The sequence below is a fragment of the Ischnura elegans genome, chromosome 4, assembly GCF_921293095.1.
Source record: "Ischnura elegans chromosome 4, ioIscEleg1.1, whole genome shotgun sequence".
NCBI lineage: Eukaryota > Metazoa > Arthropoda > Insecta > Odonata > Coenagrionidae > Ischnura > Ischnura elegans.
The window spans coordinates 96,273,517-96,290,971 of NC_060249.1; the positions used below are offsets into that span (position 1 = coordinate 96,273,517).

Here is a 17,455-nt window from a genome sequence, read left to right on the forward strand (position 1 = left end):
TTTCAATAACATAGGCAAATCCATAGACAATATACTAGCATACAACATAAAAATATAGTGGGAAATAGGCAAATGCAATTATCAAAAACTGGAAGTTGCCACCATTCTTATATTCATCACGTACAACTTAAAATAACAGAGCTCGTTATGATGGAAACAACTATTTATTCACTGATTTAAACCCTTAAATTAGCCCACACAAGTGACACAGGTGACTTTTCTCACTACTATTCGTTGAAATAATAGAATAATAATACAATAACAAACTTCACGCACAGTTTTGATCTTGATAGCTCTATCGTGAAATGTCATATTTATGGTGAACAACGGAGGATAACACGCCACTGAGGATTTTTACACTACTGTTAGACATTTATTGATAGCGTAACAGCACTTTTTACAATTCAATCACGATGGAACACTGAAAACTCTTGGCCGATATTTTTCAACCTAGTCAAACTTTGTGCATTACAACCACTGGTACTGTGCTTATTAGCAGTAGCTTAACAGGAGATGTCACGTTGAAAATAACACTATTTTGGCACAAAGATGTTCCTAGATGCCTCCAATCAGCAAGCAAAAGCTGCATTGACTGGAATTCACCTCATAATAAAAGCACAGGCAGTCCTAAACGACGAATTCTCCGGTACCAGTAATGAAATGGATGAATTTATTGTATATTATAGCATAGCAGAAATTAATAAACATCAAAATTGTTCTAATTAAATACTTATGATGAATAATATGCCATCGATAACATCAACTTACAATTAACGTATCCCCCTTCCAACGGCTGTGGCTCAGACTGCTACAACGATGCTACTTTGGTATTATAAAATATTTGGTTTCACTGCTCCACTTTTATATTTTATGTCCTTACTCAGATATTAACATTATAAAAAACACACAATATGAGGGCTTCCGAGCCTATTGTCGGATATTTATCTTTAAATAGAAAACAATCAACACGTCTCACAAACAAAGTTCTCACAATGGCAGGCAACTATTACAAACAATCACAACAATTGATTTGTGTGATGTTTAGGCACCTATGATGTCATCGAGGCTTCGTCGGAGGTGGCTTGGGGTGGGAGGAAGTTTATGGCAGGCTATGAAATTTGTTATATTTATTGCTGAATATCTCACGAAGGAGAACTGATTTACAAGCTATTTTCTTTGATGACTTCAGAAAATAATTTTCTGTCAGTCTGTGAAATAAAAAAAATTCATGTAAGTTCCTCATTCAGATATTCTCCAGGTGTCTGGATAAAAAAATAGTTTCATATTCTCAATGATAATGATTACTCAGCAGACACTTGGGAGTCGATTTAGGGATAAATTAGGGTTACCTTACTTGGGGATTATTAATACAGAAAGTCACTTAATAACATGGTATGATTATTCCTTTTCAGGCCGTGAACGATCCTACTACGGGGTTCCAGATCCATTAATCACTATTTGTGTCGGGAACATGGTTCCGTAACTTCAGTTAAGGTGGCATTCGCTGTTTTATAACTTCTACTGCGTTGGAATACCGTCCAAATCTATTACTGCTGCCAAGTGGAAGATTTCGCTTGAACTGCGGACATACAGCCGCCTGCAACTTCTGTAGTGGTGGAATCAGCTGTTTGCTTCAATTCTCCAGCAAAGAAATGCCATCCGGACCAACGCTCAAATTTACCACAGAGGAGAAGTTGAAAATTTCGCTTGGACGTCCTGCCGTGGCCTCCTGTGCCTTCCATAATGATGGCGTCAGCTGTTTGGTTCAATTCTCCATCGAGAGAATATTTTCTGAACTGCAGCTTAAAAATTTACTGCTTCCAGCATGTGGAAGATTTCATCTCAACTTCGGGCATCGCGCGGAGGCCTCAACATATTTCGGTGAGTAACGACTTTCTTTGTATTTAAGTGACTTCAGTGATCTCATTCGTGCATGTCAATGTGTGGTCAATTGCTTTGGTCAGTGCAGGTCGATAGTCAGGCTTTATACAGATGTTAGGTTGAAGTTCAGAAACAATCGATGAACATTTCTGTTGCTAGAAATTTCGTGACCTTCAGTTATGGATAAATCATGGACAACCTAATTTACAGATATTTTCCAGGTATTCCGATTAACGAATTACTTCGTATTCCCAATGATCACGAAAACATAGCAGACCCACTTAATTCAATACGAGGATACATTGGGTTTACCTCTTTTTTAAAGTTAGTTAAATGTTTTCTCTTACTCCCTTACTTGCATTTACAATGACTGCTGCTAGAAAATTAAAGTGTGCGAGGACAGGATGCTGTCCCTGGGTCGTCATGTTGCTGAGGTTGGCATTGTAAAGCAATTGTAACTGTGAAGCAATTGTAGCATTGCTATAAAACTTTTTCTCATTTGCTAATGTTTCCCTTTACTAAATTTATCGTTCCTATTGAAATAAAGAAAAGTTGACCAACAACATTGACTGCAATATTTCATGAGCATGGAGAGGGTGCTAGTGTTTGTACTGGACCTGTTTGCAGCAGCACAGTGAGGGGGTGGGGGGTTTAGGGGGATAAACCCCCCAGAGCTCAGAGAAAGTTTCTTTAACTTAATTGGATTGATGTTACTAACAGGATAGTGTAAGGATTAATTAAATATCCCTCGGAAAGCAGTAAAACTCACCATTTTGAACCGTTCCTCTTAAAATTCCATAATTTATTAATCTTGCACCTACTGCTTATCCTGGGGGGTATTCCATACCCCCACACACCTCGGAATTATTTATATGTAAACCTTCCCCAGCCTTAATTCTTAGCTGCGCTCCTTGGCACTCAGTGTGACCCACTGTTGATTTTGACAGGGCAAGGGATGGGAGAAAGATTAAATGAAGCAAGTTATAAATTTCATACGAGTACACTACATAAATTCACATATAAAATTAGCATGAAACTTAAACATAAATATGGGCAAGTACTGGTAGGTCAATAATGAGAATTTCTTAAGTATGGTAATGGCAGACAGTAGATTACTCATATTTTTACGGCCATTAGAGCAAGATCCCAGGACCTGTTGAATGTGTAGCCTGGTGAAATCCATTGTGATACAGACAGCAAAGCATATCAAAAGGCATATTTTTCGTGGTGTTAAAGTGAATTGCTAAATGTTTTATCTTGTGTGTTTTGTCATCAGTCAAAATAATAGGGAAGCTGATGATATTGTCAGACATGAGCTGATTTATTGTTAAGTTGTCTTCATTCTATTCTGTATAAATCTGTGTGCAGCTGGTAAGGAAAATGTTTTCATTCGGTGCTATTTTGTTCGTGAATCGCATGGATGAAGTGGACAGCTGAAGCCCTTTTGTGCATCTGTTTTACTTTCTCCTTAATTTATCACCCTGATGGTGTTGGCTACTACAGCCTCTGGATATAATTAATAACCATCGGACGTCTGGTAGGTCAATAATGAGAATTTCTCAAGTACCACTTGTCCTTCAAAGATTGTCTTCATCAGGCCATCATGTCTCAAGATGTGGCCTATAAGGTTGTTCAATCTTAAGGTTTTCATGATGCTTCTCCTCTCTCCTACTCTTCTGAGGACTTCTTCATTACTAACTCGGTCGATCCATTTGATCTTCAACATTCTTCTGTAGCCCCACATTTCGAAGGCCTCTATCCTTGCTTTCTCCGCTTCAGTCATTGTCCATGCCTCACTTGCATATGTGAGCATACTCCAAATGTAGGTTCTTATAAATTGTTTCTTTACTTCCATATATAGGTTTCCCGCTGTAAGCAGGTCTCTCTTTTGGTGGAATGCTCTCTTCGCCTGGGATATTCTGCTGATAATTTCTTTCTTACTTCTCCCGTCACTAGTTATCTTGCTTCCCAAATAACAGAATTCATCCACTTCTATCAGTTTTTGCCTCCCTATTTTAATGTTGGTCTTGACTTCTTCTCTTCTGCTGCATACTAAGATCTAGGTTTTCTTCGTGCTTATTTTCAGTTGATATCTACTCATTACCCATGTTAACCAGAATATTTTTCAAATCCTTCTGTTTCTGCTATAACGGCTATGTCATCGGCAAATCTTAGCATGCTAATTTTTTCTCCATGGATATTCACTCCCAATTACTTTTCTTTGATTTCATTAACGGCTTTTTCAATGTAAACGTTGAAAATTATGGGTGACAATGTACAGCCTTGTCACACTCCTTTCTTAATTCTTGCTTCTTCACAGCTGGGCCCTGATTTTATCACGGCTACTTGGTTTTTGTATAAACTATGGATGATTCTTCTGTCATTATAAAGAACCCCAATTTCCTTTAGGATTCCAGGCATTGTGCTCCAATCCACGTTGTCAAATGCTTTCTCTAAGTCCACAAATGCAACGAACGTTGGCTTGTTCTTTTCCATTCTCTTCTCTATGAGCAGTCTTAGGGCCAATATTGCTTCCCTTGTGCCTTTGTTTTTTCTGAATCCAAATTGGTCCTCATCCAAGTTCTTCTCTGCTTTTCATTCTATTCTTCTATAGATGATCCTTGTCAGTATCTTTGATGCATGTGTAGTAAGGCTTATGGTCCTAAAATCTTCGCACTTCTCCGCTAGTTTCTTCTTAGGAATAGGGATTATAATGTTCCTCTCGAAATCCTTTGGTATCTAACCTGTCTTATACATTTCACTAATGATTTTGTATAGCTGGTTCAACGTCATGTTGATTCAACCTCAAGTAATTAGTCTTTGCGCACTTTCCCTTCATCCGCCATTTTCTCTCGCTTAACACTGGCGGCATGAATTCTTCTCAACGCTTTTCTCTCGACTAACAATTTTCACTCCTGGTCAGTTTGAGGTTGATAAGAATGCTGGGGCCATAACCTGTTGGCTGATTGGAAGTTTAACTTGATGTGGGCAATGAATGCACAATGTGCAGGAACGAATAACTTTTATAAGCGACACATGCACTGCACTAAGTGCGACTGCGAGACTAATACACTTGAAAAAATGAGCAGTGCCTTCTCACACCTGCCAACCTTGCTGGCTGATAGCCAACACAAGAATGAAACAGCAACATTTTCATGGTGTTGTATTTCTTCCCTTGCATCCTGAATAGTTTTTCCTGTGTGACTATTTTGCCGTTCTCTCAATGTGTCTCCTTCTGAGATTTTATTCATCAGGCCATCATAATGTGGTAATCATAGTGGTCTGTTCTTTTCCTTAGGGTTTTTTGAAGACTTCTTCTCTCGCACTCATCTTATTACTTCCTCATTACTTCTTTGGTTGATCCATTTGATCTTGATTCTTGGAGAGCACCAAATTTTTACAGCTTTCACATTTCACTTCTCAGCAGCTCTTATCGTGCTTAACCCGTTGAGTGCTAACTGATTTTCTAGGCACTATGCCTAAAGTGCCAAGGCATTTTTGCTGATTGTGCAGTAGGTTAGGGAAAAAAAACTAAGTCTCAAAAACAAGTAAATATTTATGTTCAAAAAATTTAAGAAATCTTTATTATATGTGGTTTCACCTTTTTATTATATTATTTGACAAATTTTTGGTAATAAGAGGTAATTTTTATAATTTGAAGAATATAGTTAATGTTAAAATAGAAGGAATATTGACAATTGTATGATTGGGTAATTATCAGCATCTAAGAGTGACATTGCATGAGGAGTGTGATAGTGCTCCCCGACACTACGGGTTAATGCTGTGTTGGAATATCTTGTATTCTTAGACCCTTATTCTTTAACACATCTCTATTTGCAGAGTCATATTCAGTTGTTTAGATGAAGACACTCCCATGTTATATTTTTCTGTATCACTTTCTTCTTCGATAACATTTGGGCTAAGTTTTCTTCAGTTGTAAAAGTCCTTCTGGTACTCATTCCATTTCTTCCCTTTCTTTGTTTTCAATCAAAAAAATTCCATAATTCTACTTTACACTGCTAGCTCTTGTGCACAATTCCTTGAAATGGTTTCAGACAGTTCTAATGACTGATTCTACTTTCCTTTTTTGGAGGATAAATTGCCGATCTTTTCCTTGGCATTTATTCATACTTGCTTGTTTTCCTTATTCTCTTGCGGCAAGCCTGTCCTTGGTAATTTTTTGCATCCTTCTACTTTCTAATGTATTCGATGAAGAACTGAGGTTTAGAATGCATGCGAATGTATCACTTCAACGATCCTTGGCTTTTTCATAATAAATTTTCTTCTCCTTCAAACCTATATGGCAGCCTTCTGAAACCCACTTTTGATATTATTCTATCTCATTTCCTCGATTTCTTAGTTTTAATATTATCATATCCTGCCATCTATTACTTTCTGAAAGTTAATATTTTTAGCTCTTTGTTTCTCAAATATGAGTTCTTCAGATTTCATTTATTTCTTGAATATCAGACTGCATTTATTCATCATTAGATAGTGATAACTAATGATATATGCCTCCCAGGGTAGCATTATGTCTTTCATCTGGTCCCTATACCTCTGCTTCCCTAAAATAGTTATTGTGGATTCTTTTGCTTCCTAGCATTTTCATGTGCATCTTATTTGCATGCGATTCTTAAACTGTTGGCAACCAAAGCTGTGGGATGGGTGCCTTTCTCCTCTTTGTTGGATTTCCTTTGTTCTTTTCAGAATTATTTTCCTGTTACTTTTCCATCCTGGCCTTAGCCGATGAAGAAATTCCTGTAAGGAGGATTTCTTACCTCCTTACCTGTTTGATTGCTTCAGTGATGTCTTCATTTATTAAACTTCTCTATCCTTATCTGATGTAGATACATAAATCTGTACCACTATGGAATTTATCGGTTAAGTCTCTAACTTCACCATATCTATACTTTCATTATACTGAAGGAATCTTTTCACATGCATTCCAGTGCTTTAACCCTTTCGCTGCTACAAGCGGGAATACCCGCAAAAAACATTATGGTTATTGCCTGCGACATGCGGGGATATTCCACGACTTTCAAAAAACTTTTCCTTTCAACACGACACGCGGGTAAATATCTACGTTTTCGAAAAACCCTCCCTTCGGTCGTAGGTGCTGTCATCTGCTCGAAATTCTAGCGGAACTACGTCCATTCGTGCGGTGACATTCAGCGACGTCAAATGAATGATTCAATTCATTTTTTTCTGGATAATAGGCAAAATAATGGAACCGATGAAAAATCTATTGAAGCAGCAAAAGGGTTAAGCACTTGGGCATTATTCTTCAGAGATCCTGCGTGGGTCCTTGAGCATCCACTCCTCAAGTCTCACTCCTTAGGCCAATTAAATTTGCTGATTCCTTCCCTTCCTCAGCCAATGACAGCATTCCTGTCACCTAAATAGATTATTTCTTTCCTCCTGAACTGTTTGATTACTTCAGTGATATCTTAGTGTCTTAAACTTATTTCTCAGTTAGTTGTACTGGAGGAATCTTTTCAATTATTCCAGTGCTTTTAGCAGTATCCCAACTCAAGCTCGATATTATTCTAGCTCATCATATCCCACCTTCATATTATTCTAGCTCATTACATCCCACCTTGATATTATTCTAGCTCATGTCCCACCTTGATATTATTCTAGCTCATCATCGTGATTCCTGTCCAACATAATCCTATCTTGAAGTCTACCTACTTCTGAAAGACATTGATTATTTTTAGCTCCTTATATTTCTCAAATATCAGTTCTTCACAAATTTCATTGATTTCTTCAATTTCAGATGGCATTTATTCATCACTAGATTGTGGTTACTGTTGATCTCTGCTCATCGCCCCTGGGGTAGCATTTTTACTCAATCTGGTTTAACCTCTGCATCACTAAAATACTCAAGATGGAATCTTAATCTGCTCCCTGGCATTTTTATGTGCATCTTCTTTGCATGCAATTCTTTTACTTAGTGTTGGCTACCACAGCTTCAAATTTAAAGGATTCCAGGTGCCTTTCTTCTCTTCGTTGGATTTCCTGAACCACATTTTCCTATTATTTTTAACAAATTTGCTTTAGCCGATGACATCATTAAAATCACGTAATCAATTAATTCTTTCCTCCTTTCTTATGAAATCACTGAAGTGATATCTTCAAGTCTTAGACTTCTTACTCCTGTTGCAGGCATGACACGCGTATCACTATGGAATTGTTAGGTCAACTTTACCATAGCTATCCTTTCATTGTACTGAAGGAATCTTTTCAAATTCCTTTTCTCAATGATTTCCAATGATGCATGGTTAACTGGATCACCTAATTGTTTTAAATTGAAAAAAGTCAAATTCACTGATTTGAAGAATCCTGATTCACTTTATGGTATGCAGTGGAATTAGTATCATGCTTATAGTTTCCTTCTTTTTCCTAAAAGGAACGTGTTGGCCATGCAGGAATACTGTCTAACTGATGATAGTTCCATCATCCAATAACTCCATTATGAGAAGTGCAGTCTGGTGAACAATGTAATGGTACGTAATGTTTTTATTTTCTTAAGAGATGTATAGTTATTACAACTGTAGTTCCTAAATGTTTGCCTGATCACAAAGCAAGCAGAAAAGTCATGTATTAACCCTAAACATTATTATTCACTGCTGTGAACCTGAACATATTATAAAAAATGGCTACTTCACTTAATAGATCAAAATTTCAAAATGGAGCTAATTATAATTAAGCACTTACTTAAAATAAATAATTTTAAACAAAGTGATCATAAGCCTGCAAAAAGACAATTATGTTATAAAATGACATTAATAGAAAAGATAACTTAGTGATAAAGTATTTTTCAAGCTTAGAAATGTCATACTATCTATTTCAGGTACGTATACCCCCTCAAAACAATTCAACATATACATAGAAGTTTACATCAGAAATTATTGATAGATCATCGTTCGATGAATTCTTAGGTGCTCTTCCTATGAAAAAGCAGTCGCCTGTGGGAGGTGAAATGAGGCTGCCTGGGTCACTAGATTTTAGGGTCGTAAATATAATGTATCGCTAGCAATATAGTGGCTCCTCCTGCAAAAAGGCCGTCGCCTGTGGGAGGTGAAATGAGACTGCCTGGGTCACTAATTAATACAGTCGTAAATATAATGTATCGCTAGCACAATAGTGGCTCCTCCTGCGAAAAGGCCGTCGCCTGTGGCAGGTGAAACGTGGCTGCCTGGGTCACTAGATTTTAGGGTCGTAAATATAATGTATCGCTAGCACAATAGTGGCTTCTCCTGCAAAAAGGCCGTCGCCTGTGGGAGGTGAAATGTGACAGCCTGGGTCACTAATTAATAGGCTCGTAAAAATAATGTATCGCTAGCACAATAGTGGCTCCTCCTGCGAAAAGGCCGTCGCCTGTGGGAGGTGAAATGTGACTGCCTGGGTCACTAGATTTTAGGGTCGTAAATATAAGGTATCGCTAGCAATATAGTGGCTCCTTCTGCGAAAAGGCCGTCGCCTGTGGGAGGTGAAATGTGGCTGCCTGGGTCACTAGATTTTATGGTCGTAAATATAATGTATCGCTAGCACAATAGTGGCTCCTCCTGCGAAAAGGCCGTCGCCTGTAGGAGGTGAAACGTGGCTGCTTGGGTCACTAGATTTTAGGTTCGTGTATATAATGTATCGCTAGCACAATAGTGGCTCCTCCTGCGAAAAGGCCGTCGCCTGTAGGTGAAACGTGGCTGCCTGGGTCACTAGATTTTAGGTTCGTATATATAATGTATCGCTAGCACAATAGTGGCTCCTCCTGCGAGAAGGCCGTCGCCTGTAGGTGAAACGTGGCTGCCTGGGTCACTAGATTTTAGGTTCGTATATATAATGTATCGCTAGCACAATAGTGGCTCCTCCTGCAAAAAGGCCGTCGCCTGTGGGAGGTGAAACGTGGCTGCCTGGGTCACTAGATTTTAGGGTCGTAAATATAATGTATCGCTAGCACAATAGTGGCTCCTCCTGCGAAAAGGCCGTCGCCTGTGGGAGGTGAAATGTGGCTGCCTGGGTCACTAGTTTTTAGGGTCGTAAATATAAAGTATCGCTAGAAATTTAGTGGCTCCTCCTGCAAAAAGGCAGTCGCCTGTGGGAGGTGAAATGTGGCTGCCTGGGTCGCTAGATTTTAGGGTCGTAAATATAATGTATCGCTAGCACAATAGTGGCTTCTCCTGCGAAAAGGCCGTCGCCTGTGGGAGGTGAAATGTGACTGCCCGGGTCACTAATTAATAGGGTCGTAAATATAATGTATCGCTAGCAATATAGTGGCTCCTTCTACGAAAAGGCCGTCGCCTGTGGGAGGTGAAATGTGGCTGCCTGGGTCACTAGATTTTAGGGTCGTAAATATAATGTATATTAGCACAATAGTGGCTCCTCCTGCGAAAAGGCCGTCGCCTGTAGGAGGTGAAATGTGGCTGCCTGGGTCACTAGGTTTTAGGGTCGTAAATATAATGTATCGCTAGCACAATAGTGGCTTCTCCTGCGAAAAGGCTGCTATCACGATAGTTGCTCCTCCTGCGGAAAGGCCGTCGCCTGTGGGAGGTGAAATTTGGCTGCCTGGGTCACTAGAATTTAAGTTCGTAAATATAATATATCGCTAGCACAATAGTGGCTCCTCCTGCGAAAAGGCTGCTATCACGATAGTTGCTCTTCCTGCGGAAAGGCCGTCGCCTGTGGGAGGTGAAATGTGGCTGCCTGGGTCACTAGTTAATTTTAGGAAGGAGTTTTCCTTACATATTCACTTAAACTTACACTGCCCTTGTCGCGGCTCCAGCGACATTTTCGGTTGCGAGGGAGACCTGGGATCGGGTAATCATGGCGCTGAGGAAAATAAAGGCCGGGATAGGAATGTTAAAACACCCGGGGGGGGGTGTGTTTATTGCGTTCAGAAAGTTACAGGGGGTGCCGGTAAGGTCGGGCGAGGTCCGCGGCTGCTGCTTCCGCGTGGCTGGGTCCGGCTCTGTCCGGAACTGCCTCTCTGGGGATCTGCGTGGATCCGCAACAGCTCTGGCGGAGTTCCGGCGTTGGCGGCGGGTCCAGGCGCTACGGCGGGGTCATGGGCCTCGTCCTCCGTCTGCTTCCGCGGGTGATGACCTCAGGCGGGCGGCGGTGTCCGGGGAGAGGACCCTCTGGGACAGCGTGCGCGCTCCTCGCGGAGGGTGCGAGTGCGGCGCCGGTCCACCCGCAGTTTACGGGGCATCCGGCAGAGTGCGGCGCCGGTCCACCCGCAGTTTACGGGGCATCCGGCCGATTGAGGGCCTGTGGTAGGAACTATGAGGATATGCTCGCTCTTAGTCCTAGCTTCGGCCTCCTCAACCCCGACTGCCTTCCATGGTCCGGGCAGCGTCTTTTATATCCAACCCTGGCCTCCCTCCGTCCAATGAGGGTGCTCCGCTTGGTCACGAGGTGACGCGTTCGCTGTGCAGGTGTGCGGTCGGGGTGTGAGGGCAGGTGCGCAATTAAAAGCGGGAGTGGGGAAATCACGTGGTGTGAGGGGAAGGCAGCGGGCTGGAGTGGGGAAGGTGAGGAGATGAGGGGAGCGTTCCGGTGGAGTGGGGAGGGTCACGTGGTGACGCGTTCTTCACCGGGGGCGCGTGTTTCAAGTGGGTTTTGCCCATGTTCCAATGCAGCACAACAATCCACCCCTCCCCTGATGGCGCAAAACCCGCGAGAAGAAACACTGTGGGGGCATTGTGGCCGTATGTTGTCGGTCCATAGAATATCCTTGGTTGGCACTGTGCACTTGGCATCGCTGCCGGGGAAAGGTTTCTTCCTGGGTGGATGTGGTGGGCTCTGTGGGGATCGTGGGGATGCTGCTAGGAGGTCTTCGGTATGGACCTTTGGCGTCGCCCATGGGGAATGCTCCCGTCCATGTTGAACGAGGCCTGTAGTCACTAATGGGCTGACTTTTCCTTCTGCAGTGCGTGGGTAAGGATCCATGAGGTCTTCAGCGACATCCTCCAATGACTTCTGTGGGTTGTGGACGTGGAGTGAGCTTGTAGTCCCTCGCTGTCCTCCTTTCTTGCAGGCCCGATTCAAGCAGCTCTGTACGTGTTTGCGGACGTCGGAGAGTGCTGCTCGCCAATGATACTTTTGAGTTAGGGCAGTGTAGGTCGCCTTGATTCCAGAGTGTCCTTCAAATGGCGTATCGTGGTAGCGTTGGAGAACTTCCTTTCGCAAAGCTAGCGGGACCCATAGCCTCCAAGGTCCTTTTTGGCCCGGCCGGGACCACAGATGATCGATGTCGTCCTTGTATTTCTTAAGGAATCGTTTCTGTGTTTTTGTCCTTGAGGGTGTCTGCTGGGCATTCAGTAGTTTCTCCCTGATGTCTGCGATCTCTGGATCATCTTGTTGCGCATGCTGGACTCTTTCGTATAAATCCGCGTGCTGTGTCACGACACGGATAGATGGTGGGACCATCCTGTCCATATCCGGAGTCAGAGCGTCTTTTGATTGTTGCGTCCAGGCTGCAGTGACTCGGCCCGTAGTGCCGAAGGAGATTATACCTTGTGAGTAGTCTATGACGGCGTCGGCGCCTCGAAGCCAGGGGTGTCCCAGGATGAGATCCTCCTCCATGTCCCGTATAATGTGCAACGTTACTGGTAGATGCAATTTTTGGACGGTGACTATGGTCTGCAGGTCCCCCGTTGTTAGGAACGTATCTCCCTTTACCGTTCGTAGTGTTGTGGGTTCTCCTTGGACTAGTTTCTGGAAGGCCACTGGCAGGCAACGTTCAGCTATTAGGTTCACTCCGGCTCCTGAATCGATGAGGGCGTGGAGTACTTCGCCGCCAAGTTCCACCTGGATTCGGGGGGTGTTTATAGCTGCTCCATCCGGTTGTGTGGCCCCTATTGACGGGTGGGTGGGCCGGAAGAGATTTTCTGAATTTCCGCCTGGTTTGCTGGGACAGTCTCGGTGCAGGTGGCATCCTGGACAGTGCGTGCATTTTGGTGGTCTAGAAGGTTGTATGTAGGTGACATCTTCGGCCTGGTCGGCTTCAATGGCGCTGGCTAGCCGTATGAGCTCTTCAGTGCTCTGCGGTGGGCAGGCTCGGAACATCTGCTTGATCCTTGGGAGGAGTTGTTCCGTCAAGGTGGGTAAGAAAGTTTCCTTATCTCCATCTGGGAACAGCCTCCGAAACAACTGGATCTTTCGAAGGATAAACATCTCTGCGCTTTCCTTCGGTGTCTGCATGCTTCCAAATAATTTCGCCTGTATCTGGGCCCTCCGTGCTGCTGTGTCAAATCTTCCCTTCAGCCTTTGCTTGAATTCGTGCCATGTGAAAGCGAATTCCCGGTACGGTGTCCACCACCTTTTTGCTTCCTCTTGGAGTTGTTGCTCCGCTCTGCTGACCCACCATGGTGTAGGTATCTGGTCCTCGTGGAACATTGTCTCCATGCCTCGCAGGAACGTCTCCGGATCTTCTGCTTCTCCTCCGAAGAACTCCGGGTACGGGGGATGGTAGGCTGGCTGCGGCACAGCCCGAGGTGTGCTGTTCTGCGGTTGGCGTTGACTGCATCTTCCGCATATAAACTGCAACCCTTCAATGTCCCTGGCTTCGTCCCTCCAGCCAAGGCAGAGGTGATGAAACCATCGTTGGCAGCTGGCACAGGAAATCAGGTGCTCCCCTACTCTGGTGCATGATGAAGCCTCGCATTGATCCCTTGTGCGGGTGCGAGATGGGTTGGGCGCCACCGAGTTTTGTTGAAGCTCTCTCGGAAGAGCTATGGTAGGTGTAGCGGGCGCTCCATCGATGGGTTGTACATCCATGGTGGAGGCGTTGATTTGCCAGGCGTTGTCAGTCGGAGAATCCTGTGGGTCCCGGCTGCTATCCACGCTGCCGGTCGATGTCCCCGTAAGTTGGGCGCCAATTGTCGCGGCTCCAGCGACATTTTCGGTTGCGAGGGAGACCTGGGATCGGGTAATCATGGCGCTGAGGAAAATAAAGGCCGGGATAGGAATGTTAAAACACCCGGGGGTGTGTGTTTATTGCGTTCAGAAAGTTACAGGGGGTGCCGGTAAGGTCGGGCGAGGTCCGCGGCTGCTGCTTCCGCGTGGCTGGGTCCGGCTCTGTCCGGAACTGCCTCTCTGGGGATCTGCGTGGATCCGCAACAGCTCTGGCGGAGTTCCGGCGTTGGCGGCGGGTCCAGGCGCTACGGCGGGGTCATGGGCCTCGTCCTCCGTCTGCTTCCGCGGGTGATGACCTCAGGCGGGCGGCGGTGTCCGGGGAGAGGACCCTCTGGGACAGCGTGCGCGCTCCTCGCGGAGGGTGCGAGTGCGGCGCCGGTCCACCCGCAGTTTACGGGGCATCCGGCAGAGTGCGGCGCCGGTCCACCCGCAGTTTACGGGGCATCCGGCCGATTGAGGGCCTGTGGTAGGAACTATGAGGATATGCTCGCTCTTAGTCCTAGCTTCGGCCTCCTCAACCCCGACTGCCTTCCATGGTCAGGGCAGCGTCTTTTATATCCAACCCTGGCCTCCCTCCGTCCAATGAGGGTGCTCCGCTTGGTCACGAGGTGACGCGTTCGCTGTGCAGGTGTGCGGTCGGGGTGTGAGGGCAGGTGCGCAATTAAAAGCGGGAGTGGGGAAATCACGTGGTGTGAGGGGAAGGCAGCGGGCTGGAGTGGGGAAGGTGAGGAGATGAGGGGAGCGTTCCGGTGGAGTGGGGAGGGTCACGTGGTGACGCGTTCTTCACCGGGGGCGCGTGTTTCAAGTGGGTTTTGCCCATGTTCCAATGCAGCACAACACCCTTCCCTACGTTCCTGTGACGTCTTCTGTGCTTTTCCTGATGCTGCAACAGCTTGCATGTCATCACTGAAGAATTGTGAAGTTTTGTCCGCATGGTCTATTTTGTAATGCCCCTGTGTATGTGTGTATGGTCGTGTTTTGGGGCTACTTGTGTAAAGTGATATATCGTGTGCTTCGTGGGATCGTCGATGGAAAGCAGAAGCTCCTCCGCCGTGGGACATTGCAGTGTTGTGGTAGGGAGTCTTCTCCTCTCCCTGCATGATCTAGGTGCTGGCACACTGGCAAATCTCGTAGGCCAGTGTTGCAGTCATCTTAGGGTCCTTAAGTTGGAATCAAGGGGGAAAGTAGGAATTTTTAAGGTGGCAAATGGTGTTCTGGTGTGGTTGTGCACTGAATCTCATGTGTTAGGCATTCATTTTAAGGTTAGGTCAAATTTGGGAGTTGGTGCATGCTTCTCCATTACGCCACTGTCAATCTGTCCCATTCCACTTGCTTTTGGCTTTAGTGGGCGATAGAGAAATTGTACTTAAAGGAACATCTGTTTTATGGAGGGAGAATGATATGTTGCAATACTTTGGCACCTTCCCAAGGTTACCCAAAATCTATCCTTAATAACATAAACTTTAACTTTGATGTCCCCATGTTCAATAGTGTGGTAGGTTGAATGAGCTTGGATCTTGTGTAGAGATCCTGATTATGATTACCAATATATCATCAAGGAATTCCTTTTCTTCGGTGTCCAGTGGGAATTGAAAGAGTCCTTACACACTTAAAAATGGGCTTTAGGTAGGGCTTTGGGACTCCTCTTTTCGTGCTGGCTCTGAAGTTTAGGTTCCTAATATAAATTCCCTTAGGGCAAATAGGCATTTAGTGTACCCACTGCGGTCATTAACTCTCTGAATAAAACTGTTTCATTTGATGTGTTGCTTCTACAATTTGACTTATTATAAACTTTAATTTAGCTCTTAAAGGACTATAAGTTAGTTGTAAAATTTTTTGGTGATTTACATAATGACATTTCATTGCCTGCTGCTAATAATATTACTTTTCAGGCCCTCGTTTCCCTTAATTTTTTTAATCTCTCACAAAATTCTGTTTAAATTTTTTGATTATGAATAAATTTTGTAGAAATGAATTGCTTCTCTTAAATTTGCTCTTCTTCCAAGAGAAACATAAGATTTTTCTTTCTTTTTGGTCATTATTGGAATTTTCTTTGCAGTTTTAATAAATATAAGTAAATTTTTCTTGTAAAGAAATGATGTAAATATAGTTATAACAATTTTATCATTATTTTCACATAAAATTGTTACTAAAATTAAATGTCATTTTGTTCTTTAAAATGAGGCAATTCTTAATAAATCCCCATTTGCTTGATTTGTGTTGCACAATTTGAGTAAAGATTACTAATACAGTTTCTTTTCTCTTGCTTTCATCCTTTGGAGTGATATTGGCCCATAACCTTGCATGGTTTTGTGGTCCCATCGTGGGAAAGTTGCGTCATCACTCTGTATCCGAGGTTGTCATCACTGGAAATATTGTGCCTTACTTCAGTTGATTTTAAAATATGGACTTTCTCATATATTTCTTAAGTAGTTTTTTTGTGCCTATAACTGTTCTATTTCCATGTCAATAAGTCTTTATAAGAATAACCAGATTCATTTTAAAAGAATTATACTAATTCCGACTAAGACTCCTGGTCAATGTTCACACAGCACTGTGATATTTAGTTTCAGGAAGTGCATTTCTGCCAGACTGCTTGGTGTGTACCTTAGGTTGTGATTTATTAATCTTTGGATGGTCATACATTTATAACTTTGAAAACTGCAATGATGTAATTGATTTATATGTCCTATCTTGTCTCAAAATTATTCAGTCCATATGAAGGAAATATTGTGTAAATTTTGATGTAGTCAGTTATTGTTTTGTGCCCTCTTTAAGGGTTATAATGCCCTCAGCATTCCTAGAAATCACTCCAATGTTGTAGATGCCTGCTATTTAATATCATTTTTCTGTTTGCTTTTTCTTAGGCACGGGTAAATGAGCCATATACATTTCAAGCTAACAATTGTATTTTGTTTGGACTCTTCTTAGGGTATAGATCTTATTGAAATACATTCGTGTTACTTGTTTATTTTTTGTTATTTTTTTACAATTGTTTGCAATTATTGCTCTGGATGCTCCAACTTAAAAATAAATGTTCATAGTTATGTGAAAATAAATGCTATTTCTCCCTCTTGAAAATTGTATTTCTTGTGCAAAATAAATTATTCTCTGAATAGTATTATTTAGTTTTCATTTTAGATGTAAGTAAATGTACCTGGCTGAACATTGAAGGGGTTAACTCTGGTTCCTGCAATAAGTAAGGTCATATATTCATGAATGCATGCATGCTGTGCCCCTCCCCCTAAAAGTGAGGTAAACACAAAAAGTAAAGTACTATTTACGTCTGGAATACGTCAGTGACACGTTTAAAAGTGGCAATGGGTTACTTTGTGGTAACTGTAAGAATTTTTAATTTCACCAAGATGTATAATTGTTTATATCCACTTATTTACTTGTTTCTGTCTTCCATTTTGCAACAGGAATAAGATTAACATGTGCCACTGCTTCGGTTTTGTGGTTAAACAATTGAAGTAGAGCTGCAATTATTTGTGGTCGAACTTTTACAATGACAGATAGCTGCTCTGACTTACCTGCAGTATATGTCCACATTCTCCCCTATGGTCATATGCTGGAAAAGTGCCTAATCTGAGCATCACTAAAGAAGTGGTCAATATTGACCTGGCAAACTCTAAATGGGCATTCATCATGCAAATTG

General features: G+C 42.9%; 1 long non-coding RNA gene across 1 annotated transcript; it reads left to right on the forward strand.

The window, feature by feature from the left end:
* Nucleotides 1–1,287: 1,287 nt before the first annotated feature.
* Nucleotides 1,288–10,712, forward strand: LOC124156900. The gene is made up of 3 exons (XR_006864423.1): nucleotides 1,288–1,881; nucleotides 8,291–8,387; nucleotides 8,735–10,712. It is a non-coding gene; the product is annotated as an uncharacterized LOC124156900 (long non-coding RNA).
* Nucleotides 10,713–17,455: the final 6,743 nt, after the last annotated feature.